Here is a 12,868-nt window from a genome sequence, read left to right as displayed (position 1 = left end):
CCAGTCGTGCTTCACATGATGAAATATCGTGGAATATTTTGTACAGTTTTGTTCTGACAGTAACGCGGGGTAATTGGGAGCGCGAATCTGTTTATTCCCGAGCACGCGTTGGCTTAGTATCATCTCTGGAGAAGGTCACTATCAGCTATGCGGAAGGGTAATGCATAGAGAAAATAGTGATTTATTGATCTCTTTGCATGTCCTGTAAAGGTTACAGGCCAATTTCCAGTATTGACAGAAGACCGAGCAGAATTGCTGTACTGCGAGTCTACGTAATAGGTAAATGTACTCTACAAACACTCTGTAATTTACCTCCATTTGTTTTAAAAGTACTGTTCTTTAACACATAGAATGTAATACAATTCTTTGTAATCTTTTACAAAGTACTCCACGAATACTTTAACCACAAATGTTTTAAATACTCCACATCTATTCTACAGATGCTTTATATACAGTATACACTATCAATAGTGCATGTACACACAAGAAAACACAGGGTTAAAACCACAAGCACTTCCAAAAAAACAAAGATCTTCCTGATCCATCATGATTTCCTGATCATGCACAATGGCAAGTTCTTTGTGAGGTCATTTGAAAGCATTGGTTGCAGATTTATGAAACACTGAAATTATTATCGTTTTGACACTAGAAACTTGAGACCAAAAAGGTATAACATGAAAAGCAATGAAATCCACCTAGCAAAAATGGCTCGCATATAGTCATGAATTTTCCTTTATATCATTATAGATGGTTTCTTTGGACACATGCGCCTGGCTGGAAGTTAACTTCCAATCTGTGTTTGTTGATCGGTCTGGCTTATTGGCTAACAATACCATTTATATACTACTATTTTATTGTATAATATTTGTATTACATATACAATTTGTTCAATTTTATTGTATTTAATTTTTTTTAATAAACAATTTGACTGACGTCTTGTGTACCTTTGTCGCATTTAAGTTTAACCAAGTACCAGTGTTACTGGTACCCAAAATAATACTGACTAGACATACTTTTAACTTGCTAGCTAATGTAATTTACTTGTAATTTTGGGACACAAAAGCGTGCATGCGCAGTAAATTTCATTTATGTTGTCACTTACAGTGTAAATGTGAAAATTTGAGTTGTGTTTTACAAAGCCTGATCACAGTAATTCATAACTATTTTACAAGGTGGCAAATTCATGTGAATTATTATGATGTAAGTCATACAAAAAAGCAATACTGAAGCCTCACCCATTAATCTAATTGTACTAAAATGTACAAATTCATATGAATTAGCCTTCGACTGCATTGGTTTTACCTTTTATTATTCTACAGACAAGATATTCTAAAGAAGACTATTCCAAAGTACTCCACAAGCACTCTACATACACTCATATACTCCATTCATACACTATACTACACAAACAAACAATCATTAAACACTCACACAAATTCCCTGCACACTGCGTTCATCTTTGCTAACTCACTTTCATTCACTCACTCACACACACACACACACACGCACGCACGCACGCACGCACACACACACACACACACACAGGTGGGACTTCCTGATGCTAAACCACCTGCAGCAAAATCGTTTTTTTGTTACTCTGTGTTTTCTTTCTAGCTTCCTTTCCTTGTGTTTTCAGTCCTGTGGCTCCTCGGGCGACTCATGAAGGGCCAGACATCAGCTCACAAACAGTCTCAAGATGAGTCACATGAGCAGGCTTTTTTGCTCTTGTACTTTTCCAACTGTTGGTGGAGGAATTTTCAATCTTTAAAGGGCAGCGTCTATTCTGACCTCCTCTACTTCCTTCCTTAGCGCTTTCTTGCTCATTTGTCAGCTGCACAGTTGCGTTTGCAAGATTACACAACCACACGCGTGCATACTCAACATATTTATGCATGATATATTTAAACATCGCTGAACGTCAGAAATGAAGACTACAACTTTTTGTTTGGAAAAGGTAGAGTTCGCCTGCATCGGCTGTCTCTCACACTCAGTTTAAAGAAACATGCATGGAAAGGCAAACACATACACATGCAAAGGTGCAGTATGCGTTGAAGGGACTCTGTGGACAATGCATCAATTGCTTTTCTATTTCAGACATTCACCGATCAACTACTGTCCTCTGAAGCAACAGTTTGACAAGAAAGTAAGTTAAACTCGACATGTTTAAAGGTAGCAAACCGAACAATATGTCCAGACATATAAAAAAATTATCCTATCACTAGGCCTAAGGGACTCAAATTGGAATTGAATTTTTTTTAAATAATCTTTGTTTTCAAAGAGGTTTCCCAAAACACAGCGCAGTTAGCAATTGGTTAGCAAAAAAACATTCCCGCCCCAAACTCATGGCATTGGTGAAGATGAATGTACAATTGGTTCACGTTGTGTTGACCTTCCATTTGTAATTTACTGTTAAGAACGAAAATTACAATCAAAGCTGACACCAAACTAATGCTAAAAATATCTACCAATATGTTCACTGTATGTATTGTGAGAGGTTCAATGCTAACCAGAGTATTGTCCTTCTGAAACCTTGTATCTCCATATTTAGTGTTTTCTATTTTTTGTCATAAATCATTATTATTAGTCTCTCTTTATGTTTGTTTCTGGTCATTGCAAGTTTCTAACTAATAAAAATGTTTTGAAAGTGCTTGTCAAATTTGATGACACCGTATATTATCATTTTAAAAGTTCTGTGTTTTATTTGTATTTCCTGAAAAACACAGAATTTGGACATGCAAGTTTCAGGATGACAGCAACAATATGAGAAATAGTCATCAAAAGAAAAACACTTATCTGTCAAACTTTAACAAAACCGATATCAACGAGATAAGATCAGGGAGGCCTGACATTCATAGTTTGATCACTTGTAATCTCTCATTCTGACAGTTTGAGGATTAATAACAAACTTGTACTCCTGCCTTCTTGACACTGGGTGAAGTGTGTACACGCATAATGCCAGCACGAACCACAAACACATTTATTTAAACAACAACATACTGTAGATTTCTATAATAAAGCTTATTGTGATTTCCACAAACTAACCCAAACCTCACTTTTAAAAGAAAGCATTGCACATCTGTAGAAAATAACATTAACACAAAAATTATGGCTCATTTTCTCACCTGAGGACACTGTATTCTGTCAAATTGAACTCACTTCTGTGTACAACTGTATACCCAAACTAATCACACAAAACACACATGTGGCTCGACAAAGACAGCATGTCTGACACTTCACATCCCACATATATCCACCCCGATCTGCCACCACCTGCGCAAGAGCACCAACTCCAGTCAACGACCAAACAGACCTTCCGACCTATAACTTTGGTCATTTCTGCATCTGTCTCTGAAGAATTTAACACAGGATGGCTTGAAACCACTGCATATATACAGAATTAACCCTCCTATTCACATGTTGACATCCTGGAAAGGGACTCACTTGAGAAGAGTAGCGCGCAGACTGAGAGATCCAGGGAGGAAGTGCCCGAGCAGAGCCGTGTCGCGGGGCAGAAGTGCCTCACGGTGCAGCTGCGCAAGGGGCTCTCGGCATCCTCCTCTGACAAGCGGCGGTCTGGAACAGTCTCCCTCTCGTCTGTTCATACCAGCCGGGGCGAGCAAACATTCACTCACGCACACGCCAGCGGAGAGTGCAGCACGCAGGAACAACAACACAACCTGAATAAACCTCTGCAGACCTGAGTCAACGCCAGTGAGAGAGAGAGAGAGAGAGAGAGAGAGAGAGAGAGAGAGAGAGCTAAAAGGGGAGGGTGAAAATCTGGGTAGGCGTGTAATACAAAGAGATTAAGGAAGGAACAGAGAGAGAGAGAGAAAGAGAGCGAACGATTTCTCACACTGAGTGTTCAGGAGTTAAACAGTAACTGGGGTCAATGACTTGGCTACTTGAATTCACATTGTTCAAATACACACAGAAACACACACATAGAGTCCAGTGTGTAATATTTGAGTTAAATATTTGTGTGTGTGTTTTCTCTGCTTTGCAGTGCAGATGGAGGAATCGCAGTTTTAAGGGCTTACAATTAATCCCCCCACACACACAGCTGATGGTTTTACTACATTAGTGAGGAAATCCCATAAACGCAGTAGTGTTTTATGGAGATGATATTAGTTTAAGCCCAGCCCTTCCCCTAATTCTCGCACAAACTTCATGATATGTATATATCTTAAGCAAAAGATAATTTGGCCATGAGCTGGACCTCTACACACTGAGGGCCACTTTGAATTACTTGACCAATTTCAATGTATTTTACAGAAAATTTCAAATAAATTATCTTACAGTGACGACGGAATAACCCACCTAAATTACAACTTTTCAGATATATAATGTAAAACATTTTGGTCCTGTTGAGGATATCCCACAGGGGAATTTTTCAAGTTAAGCTCAAGAACAAACTGTTCCTAAGCTGCTAAAAGAACACACAAACGCACAAGTCTCTGTTTCTAATGTCAAGTTTAACCAAAGATATTACACACATTTTGTATCTAGATCTTAATGCAAACCAACGTTTGATTGTATTGTCATAAATTGGGCTGTGCTTTCGTAGGTTTTTCTTGGCAGCATTTCAAGCTATACATAACCCACAACAATATGAATGCCAAACACCACAACTCTAGCTACACAAACAACTAAAGAGTCTAAGTTATTGACACTGGTCGTCTGATTTGACCTTCTTGACAAACAAATCTGGCCCACCATTCAAGTAGATGGTAATTATGCCTTAATCCCTTTTGCCAACAAGCAGAGTAAATTAAAAGGAGTTCACCCCAAAAATAAATTAGCCTATCCCAGGTGTATATGGCTATGTTCTTTTAACGGATCACAATTGGAGTTAAATTAAATCATATCCTGGCTCTTCAAAGCTTGGTAATAGCAAAGGATAGAGACCAAGTTTTTAAAGCTCCAAAAATTGTATATAACTTATCCGTCCAGGGACGGATTTAGTGATTTGAGGGCCCTAGGCTCCAAAGTCAGTCCTGGAGGGCCTGTGTCCTGCAAAGTTTAGCTTCAACCCTTATCAAACACACATGAACAGCTAATCAAGGTCTCACAAAGCAGACTAGAAACTTCCAAACAGGTGTGTTGAGCCAAGTTGGAGCTAAACTCTGCAGGACTGTAGCCCTCCAGGACCCACATTAGACACCCCTTCCCTAGGAAAATCCATGTACTGCAACTGCAGTTACAAATGAAAATCTGTTTAATGCACGCAGTATTTTTTGTCAAGACACTCCACATATTTTTGACGAGAGTTTGAGGCGGCACGAAATTTGACTGAGGTGGCCCCCTCCAATTTCTTTATGCAGGAAATACCCCTATAAACAGTATTCCGGCTCTCCGACCTTTCGTGCATTTAAATGTGACCAAATTTCTGTACTAGTGCGTACAGTACGAATCGTTAGCACTGTACTGACGTTATTATATTATGTCAGTAAAGATAAAATAACATAAAACGTTATGGGATTTTCCAACTATTTTGATGATTACTTGGGGCTCTCCATGGCTGCTGACACGGGGTCCACCCTTTGCTTTTGGAGACCCCTCCAAAAACGTAAAGTCTGCCCCTGAATGCTTCTCAAAGTAGTACCTACAACTCCCGGGTTAATACCAGTGTTGGGCAAGTTAATTTAAAAAAAAGTAATCCGTTATAGTTACTAGTTACTTCTCACAAATAGTAATAGAGTAAGTAACTGAGTTACATAATTATAAAAGTAACTAATTACCAAGGAATGTAACTATTACGTTACCTTTTAAAAAGCCTTTTTTTTCATAGTTTCTTTACAAAAGTAAACAGTTTATTAACAAGAAGTGCTCTTAATGGTTTGATTTCTTTCCAATATGATAGCGGAATGTTAGTTTATGCATAGATTACATTTTAGGAGACGGAAATTTGAATATTTAATTACTCGCAGTTATTGTTCGACAGCGGAGCGAAAGGAAAGTTTCGCTTTCGCTTTGGAAATGTTGTAGATTTGTGTTACCCGTAGCAGCATCCCTGCCTCATTCCATCCATTTAAAAAAGTTATTTGAGTGAATTGTTCCTTTAATAAGCCATGAATGGCCTTCGACCTTCATGGGTATCTCTAGTGGTCACTTAGTGAATAAGAACAGAATATATTGCACCAGCTTTAAATAAAAATGCCATGCCTAAGTATAGAGTTGAGCACTTAAATTATTTTCATGTAGATTCAAGCATTTGAAAAATGTTATATCTCAAAAGCACTGTTTATTGTTTTTCAAATCCACAGCCTATCCTATTCTAATGCAGTGAAACAACAGGAATGCTGCATCATATTAATTTGACATAATTATTTAAAAATGAATTGAAATTAAAGAACAAAAAGGAAACCTTGAAAATGAATGTGCTCTTTCGTGATGAATTTCCCATGGTATTCTGAGGATGTTTTGAATTATAGTGAAGATTTTTTGGCTGATGATCATTCAAATTCCCAAAGGCCGTTCACATGGAATGTGTTTGCTGCATTTCTAACTCGACTTTAAACACTGTATTTATATTACAATAAAACACACACGACTGTTGTGCATATGGCAATACAGATGGTATAATAACTGTTTTTTGCGAAAGACTTGATGCCTCTAAGTTTCTTTAAGTTAACTTTTTTGCAAATCTACAAATTTTGTCTGTCTATGCACACACAATGCTGAGTTTGTTATAATACCATAAAGTTTCTCATGCCTTGTGCCAGTAACCAACAAATGAAAGCCAATTACTTAGAATCTTAAACAGGATCACATTATCATCACAACATGATGGAGTCACATACCTGCTTGAACATCAAAGTCAAACAATGCTTTCTATCTTGACACAAACTGCAGGAGACCCTGGCAGTGCCATACGTACAGGGTTTTTCTAAAAATCTCCATACGTGATAGTGAAACACAACATACTGCCATGAAAAAGAGCAGACTACAGTCATTCCACAACATGCCCATGCACGTCGCACACCTCCACATGACTTTTAGGAGCTAATACCTTGTTACTTTCTGTACCTTCAACCAGGGTTAGGCAAAATTCAGATTTTAAAATTGGCTGCTTTTCAACTATTAGTTGGAGCGCTAGATGAAGGCATGAAATCAAAACTGAAAAATCGTATTTTTGTATGGAATATTGTACTGTGTAATTATCTTTGCCCTTAATTATTTTGTGTAATTCATGTGCCCTCATAATCTTGAGCTACTCCCCCTTTCCCCAGCTTTTTTATGGAAGGGTGGCGATGGGAAATCCGGCAAAAACTCGGATTCAAACCTGCCTCCTTTTTTATCAACGCCCATCTTCTAACAATCCAATTAGATCTCGTTGTGGGAAATCAAGTCCCGCCCTACATTTCCTTTCATTTCAGAAGCTGTTTCACTTGGATATACACTCTTAAAAATAAAGGTGTCTAAAAGGTTTGAAATTTTTGATTCCACAAAGAACCATTTAGTCAAAGCTTGTTTAAAGAACCATGTCTTTCCTAAATTGTTGTAATCTGAAGAATCTTTTGTCGCCACAAAGAACCTTTCCTGAAACAGAAAGGTTCCTCGGGTCTTAAAGGTTCTTTATGGAAAAAAAAGTCATTCTATGGCACCGAAGAACCTTTTGAAGCACCTTTTTTTTTAAGAGTGTACATCACATAACGTAAAAAAATATGATCGTTAAAGCTATACAGTTTTGTTACAGTTAGCAATAGCATAGCATGTCTTATTCCCCGGTGTGACAGCGTTACAATTAAACACATTCCATTACAAAAATAATAAACATAAACAACTTACAGATATTTTTAGAGCTTAGCGGTTTTGTAAGCTTGTTGTTTACAGTATGAGTGAGCAGTGTGCATAGTAGGCCCGTACAATGACTAATTGAACATTTTATTTTTCCGAGACCATTAGTTTTCCACAGAAGATCCACTTTAATTATGAATTACTATCAGGATGTGAAGAGATTTTCAACCAGTAGGCCTTATAGCAATAAATGTTTTTGAAAAAGCATTGCCTGCCCTGTGTTTCATATAATTACTACTGAAAACGTAGAATCTATTGAAAAAGTTTGAAATTGCAATTACTGTTCTGCTTATACTGTTTGTCACCTCAATTTGAACTCAATTTTAAATCCGGCACAAAATTGAAAATTAAACAGCATCTAAATTCAAACCTTGTCTCCCACTGTGAAGTGAAAGTCATTTTTCTGTCTTTCAGACCTCTGTGGTTGGGTCTTCTAAAAGCCTAATGACGTTTAGGAGAAGGTATTTACAATATAATGCAGAATCAAGCGGCCATTACCACAGACAAACCCAGACAAGGGAATCAGGAACCGATCTTGCATCATCCGAATGGGTTTATTTCACGATAATGACTCAAGGCATTGACTTTATGGTCACGACTGTAAATTATCCCACTTATTGTTTGCCTATTTACCAAATAAAATGAAGTGAAATATTGATGCCAGTTAAAATGATGTTATATTATTATGACACTGTGTTAATGGGTCTATAGTCAATTAAAGCATGTAGCAGTCCAATAAATGCGTCTGACCTCAAAATGCTTTAATTGACCAATCACAATTAAGCATTCCAGTGAGGCATGTTATAAGATGTAGATATTTGAATGCATCTTCTCGCTTAGTGTCAGTATGTGCTTGCCTATCCGTGCAAGTTTTACTCCACACACGAACCCTGAGGGAGGACAGCAGCCCGCTGGGGAAAAGCTAATCAAATTGAACTCGGAGTCACCTCAAGCCTGCAGGTACAGAAGGCCAATCCAACAGCTTCTTTCGGAGGGATTCACCTACAGCTTTAAATCACCAGGGGACATTACAGGAGGTTCTGGTATAGCAGGGGTATCAAACTCATTACCTGAGGGTAACTTGACAGGTGGTTCTCTGCAGGAGGCCGGTTAAACACAGCTCTGCATGTTTAGTAGAGAAAGGTCTGTATTCTTTATGAACTTCAATTCAGATTGAAAGCAGTTCCACTAAGTTAATAGAAACATGACAAGATGATTTGTAATGATCAGATGGTGTTACTATATGCAATGCAACAATCAATTTACCAAATATATCAGTGGTCAATTTTTAAATATAGTGTGATGTTTATCCTTTATTAATAGCAATACAAATTATTGTAGTTGAATGAATAAAAATAAGATGCTTGTCAGGATTGGAGACATTTAACACAACATTAACTTTAAGCGGCTCTACAGCGCCCCCTGGAAACAAGTTTGAAATCTTGTGGCATATCCCATATGTATACTTAAAAATATGAATAAATTAAAAATGAGTTATAATTCAAGTGTTCTAATACAGTAAGATCTTACTTAAGCCAACAGTGTAAAGTCAGAGTGAACCAGGTCGATTTTAATAGTTTTTCTAATTAAATTCTAATTCGATTTTAATTGTTTTTCTGAGTGAAAAAAAAAATATATAAATAAACATGTCTGCTAATTGAAATCAAATAAATGATTATTATTAAATATAATATTCGTAAACGAAACTAACCGAAAATTAGAAATGTTGCCTTAGCAATAAACTGAAATAAATTTACGTTGAAGCTATAACATGATTGATTTAAAATGAATAAAATTACAGTACAAAAATATTATAATTATATCAAATATTATCAATATAATAAAGTTACTGTAACTTATATAGCGACATAAAAAGTAAAATAACAGAAGCACAGAACAAAATAGCTGAATATCAATAAAAGCTAAATCAAATATTAATACAATAAATACAATAATAAAATACATACAATCAACTGAAAACAAAACTATAACTTTGCCTCAGAGATTAAATAAAGATATTTCATGAGGACTTTTAAATAAAGGTCTGTGTGGTCCCCAGGGGTCAAAGTTCAGAGTTTGAGAGCTCTTATCTCAATAATTCTTTCCATCTTTTCCCTTCCACACACATGCTCATTAAAACACAGTGTCTGTCTGTGGGTTATTTTAATCAAGCTGTTTGATGCTGCCTTGTGTTTGGATATTCTGTAATTGTGAAGTAGCCTACTGTATGCAGGTGGGGGGCCTGCCGATAAAAATAACAATGACATGATAATTCACTCCTGATAATCTCATCACAGACTAACGTTTCAAAACTCTGCTCGACAAGACATAATTTTCAGCCTGCCAGCATCAATACATTTGCCTGCGGCTGGTCGATTGCCTTTTTTTACTAACTCTGTGGTAATATTGACTTTGAGGAATTTAGGGACAAGGTCATTCTGTATACACGCACACAGACAGACGCTTTCACACATTCAAAATAACTCACTGGTGTTGAAAAATTGCTTGAATCTAGTGGTCAGAAGCCTCACAAAAACATTTCCACCAAGAACACGTCCTCACAGTCAATCATTCAAAATGTGATCACACATGTCCACACATGTGATCTGTTTGATATGTTTGAATGCTAGCACTGAAAAGCGCAGATTTGAATTTCAGGAGAGTTTGGTGCGGGCATGTTGCTAACATGGGCGATACACTATTAAAGGGATAGATCACAAAAATAAATGAAAATCAGTCATCAGTTAATCCCCCTCTTGTCATTTCAAACCTGTATAATTGTATTTTTTCTGCGGAACAATAAAGAAGATATTTTGAAGAATGCTTGTAACCAAACAACGGCGGTACCCATTGACCTACATAGGTTTTGAGTTCATACAATAGATGTCGATGGGTACCGCCGTTGTTCGGTTACAAGCATTCTTTAAAATATCTTCTTTTGTCGTCTGAGAAGAAACCGAGTCATTTTTGGTTTGAAATGACAAGAAGGTGAGTAAATGATAACATAATTTTCATTTTCGGATGAACTATCGCTTTAAACTTCAGATTGAACTATTCGTATTGTTTGGATACGTTTCTGTCCTTGAAATTAGTACAATTAAAACCAAAACAATATTTAATTATCAAATGTAAACACTCTCTCTGCTTTTATTATGTGCTCAAAATGGCCACTGTCCCAAGTAGTGTATTAATAATGTACATATAACTCTTTATCACACATGTGAGTCTTTCAAAGTGTTTTGTGATGCACACATCATGATCATATAAAAGTCTAATGTATATATATGAATTTTAGCTCAGAAAGCTATTCTTGTCTGAATGGTGTGAGCAAAAAATGTTTTCAACACATTGTTTCACTCTTATTGATACAGTATTATTAGCATTGCCGCATGTGCTCGTAGCAGTTGGTCTCACACCTGGTGTGTCATATTTAAGACCAACTACATTTCCTTGAAGTCTGTGTTTTAGATGTTAAAGATGTATACATGGTTTATATAAAACTGGATGCATTTTAATTGTTACATTCACCTCAAACAATTCAAATTGACCCAGTCTGATCTCCGGAGCTGGATTTGTAATATCGTACATATGGCAGAAAAACAATTCTTTACCTACTTGTATGGAAGCAACTTCCTGCGCCTAGAAGAGAAACAAAGTAACAAAGTCCAGTGGCCTTTTGTAATTCAGAAGCAAGCATAGCCACTACAGTCCATACACTACAGTGACCTTTATCAAAAATAATTGTACAGTTTTGCCAGTTCACATAGAGCTACAGGTATAAAGATAACACACATGTGTGTCAAATTGGTAATGAGAATAATTTTAAAAGAATTAAGTCCTAAAGAAACATTTCATGAGCTGGGTTCCTTAGATATTAAGAAAACACTAAGTAACTTTGTACAGCGAGAGATTAGCCAACTATTGAATTTAGCTGTGACCCACTAATACAAACGTGCGCAGACAGGTGATAGCAAAAGAATTGGCGATTGGTGGGAGGAGGAGGGGAAAGGTCGATGTGAGACAACCTAAATTACATTTCAAAATGAAAAATGCATTACAAAATTGATCTGGACAAATCCCATCTTAAGGGGATTATAAAGGAAAAGGAGGGGTGTTTGTAAAATGGCCTGGCAGCTTCCCTCAAGAACGACTTTGTTCAAAGATTTGTGATGTTAGGCTGTAAAGTACTATGTCACCTTTTTAAGAAATGCTCACGGCTGGAAGGAATTCTGGGGTAGAAGAAGATATTTAAAAAAATGATTTTGTGTCCATGCAATTGAAGTCAATGGGTGTCGATGTTGTTTGATTACAAACGTTCTTCAAATATCTTCTTTTGTGTTGTGCAGAAAAAAGAAAGTTAAACAGGTTTGGAATGACATGAGGGTGAATAAATGATGAATGATTGCAAACCATAAGCATTAATTAGCATGTTGGTCATTATGTCAAAAGATTTCAGTTCACTTTGCATTAACACTACATTGAAACTTGACTTTTACTTTCTAACTGTACCATTTTCACTCACACTATACAGGATACAACTGAATTCAGCGTGCTGTTCGAGGGCTTCTCGAATTGCCGTATCCGTGTTATTTTTCCCACAAGCCTCGTCCCGGCGCCACCGCACTTTTATAACTGACAGACTTCACAAGATGTTAAAAAAGCAGCTGTCAGAGATTCCGCTCACCAGCTCCAATCTGCATGTAAAAATTCAGCAGCTGCTTGATTTTTGTGAGTGCCACATTTGTCTAACAACCAGTCGGCCGAGTTCCCTCTAGTTCTGGAACCCTGCCACTCTCTACAACTATAAAATCAAGAAGCAGACATCCAAATCGCTGTTAATACTCGCTGCCATATTAAACTCTGATACCGTCTACAATAGCACTGTATTAACAACCTAATTCATCACTTTTCACCTCTACGCATTTATGGGGACGTTTTTTACTGGTCGTTCAGTGTAAAATGCAGAGACTACGCTCGTGGGAAGTTTAAAGGTTAGATAAACAACATAAAAGTGAAATGATGAAATTGGTTACATCGTTTAACAAAGGGGCTCATTTCGACCAAGACGTCA

The 12,868-nt window shown here is 37.0% G+C and overlaps 1 protein-coding gene across 4 annotated transcripts in view; it reads right to left on the bottom strand.

The window, feature by feature from the left end:
* inpp4b (inositol polyphosphate-4-phosphatase type II B) overlaps positions 1-12,868 on the bottom strand; it is a 102,140-nt gene that overhangs the window by 72,265 nt on the left and 17,007 nt on the right. Inside the window, exon 1 of one of the 4 annotated variants that reach the window (XM_056733799.1) lies at positions 3,442-3,706. The exons of the other annotated variants lie outside the window; for them this stretch is intronic. The gene's annotated coding sequence lies outside the window, so the exon portion shown is untranslated. Of the gene's footprint in view, positions 1-3,441; positions 3,707-12,868 lie in introns of those variants that run through there. 4 annotated transcript variants of the gene reach the window in all.

Source organism: Triplophysa dalaica, chromosome 2 (assembly GCF_015846415.1).
Source record: "Triplophysa dalaica isolate WHDGS20190420 chromosome 2, ASM1584641v1, whole genome shotgun sequence".
NCBI classification, from domain to species: domain Eukaryota; kingdom Metazoa; phylum Chordata; class Actinopteri; order Cypriniformes; family Nemacheilidae; genus Triplophysa; species Triplophysa dalaica.
The sequence above is the reverse complement of the archived record's forward strand: the minus strand, read 5'-3'. Positions and strand labels throughout refer to the sequence as shown.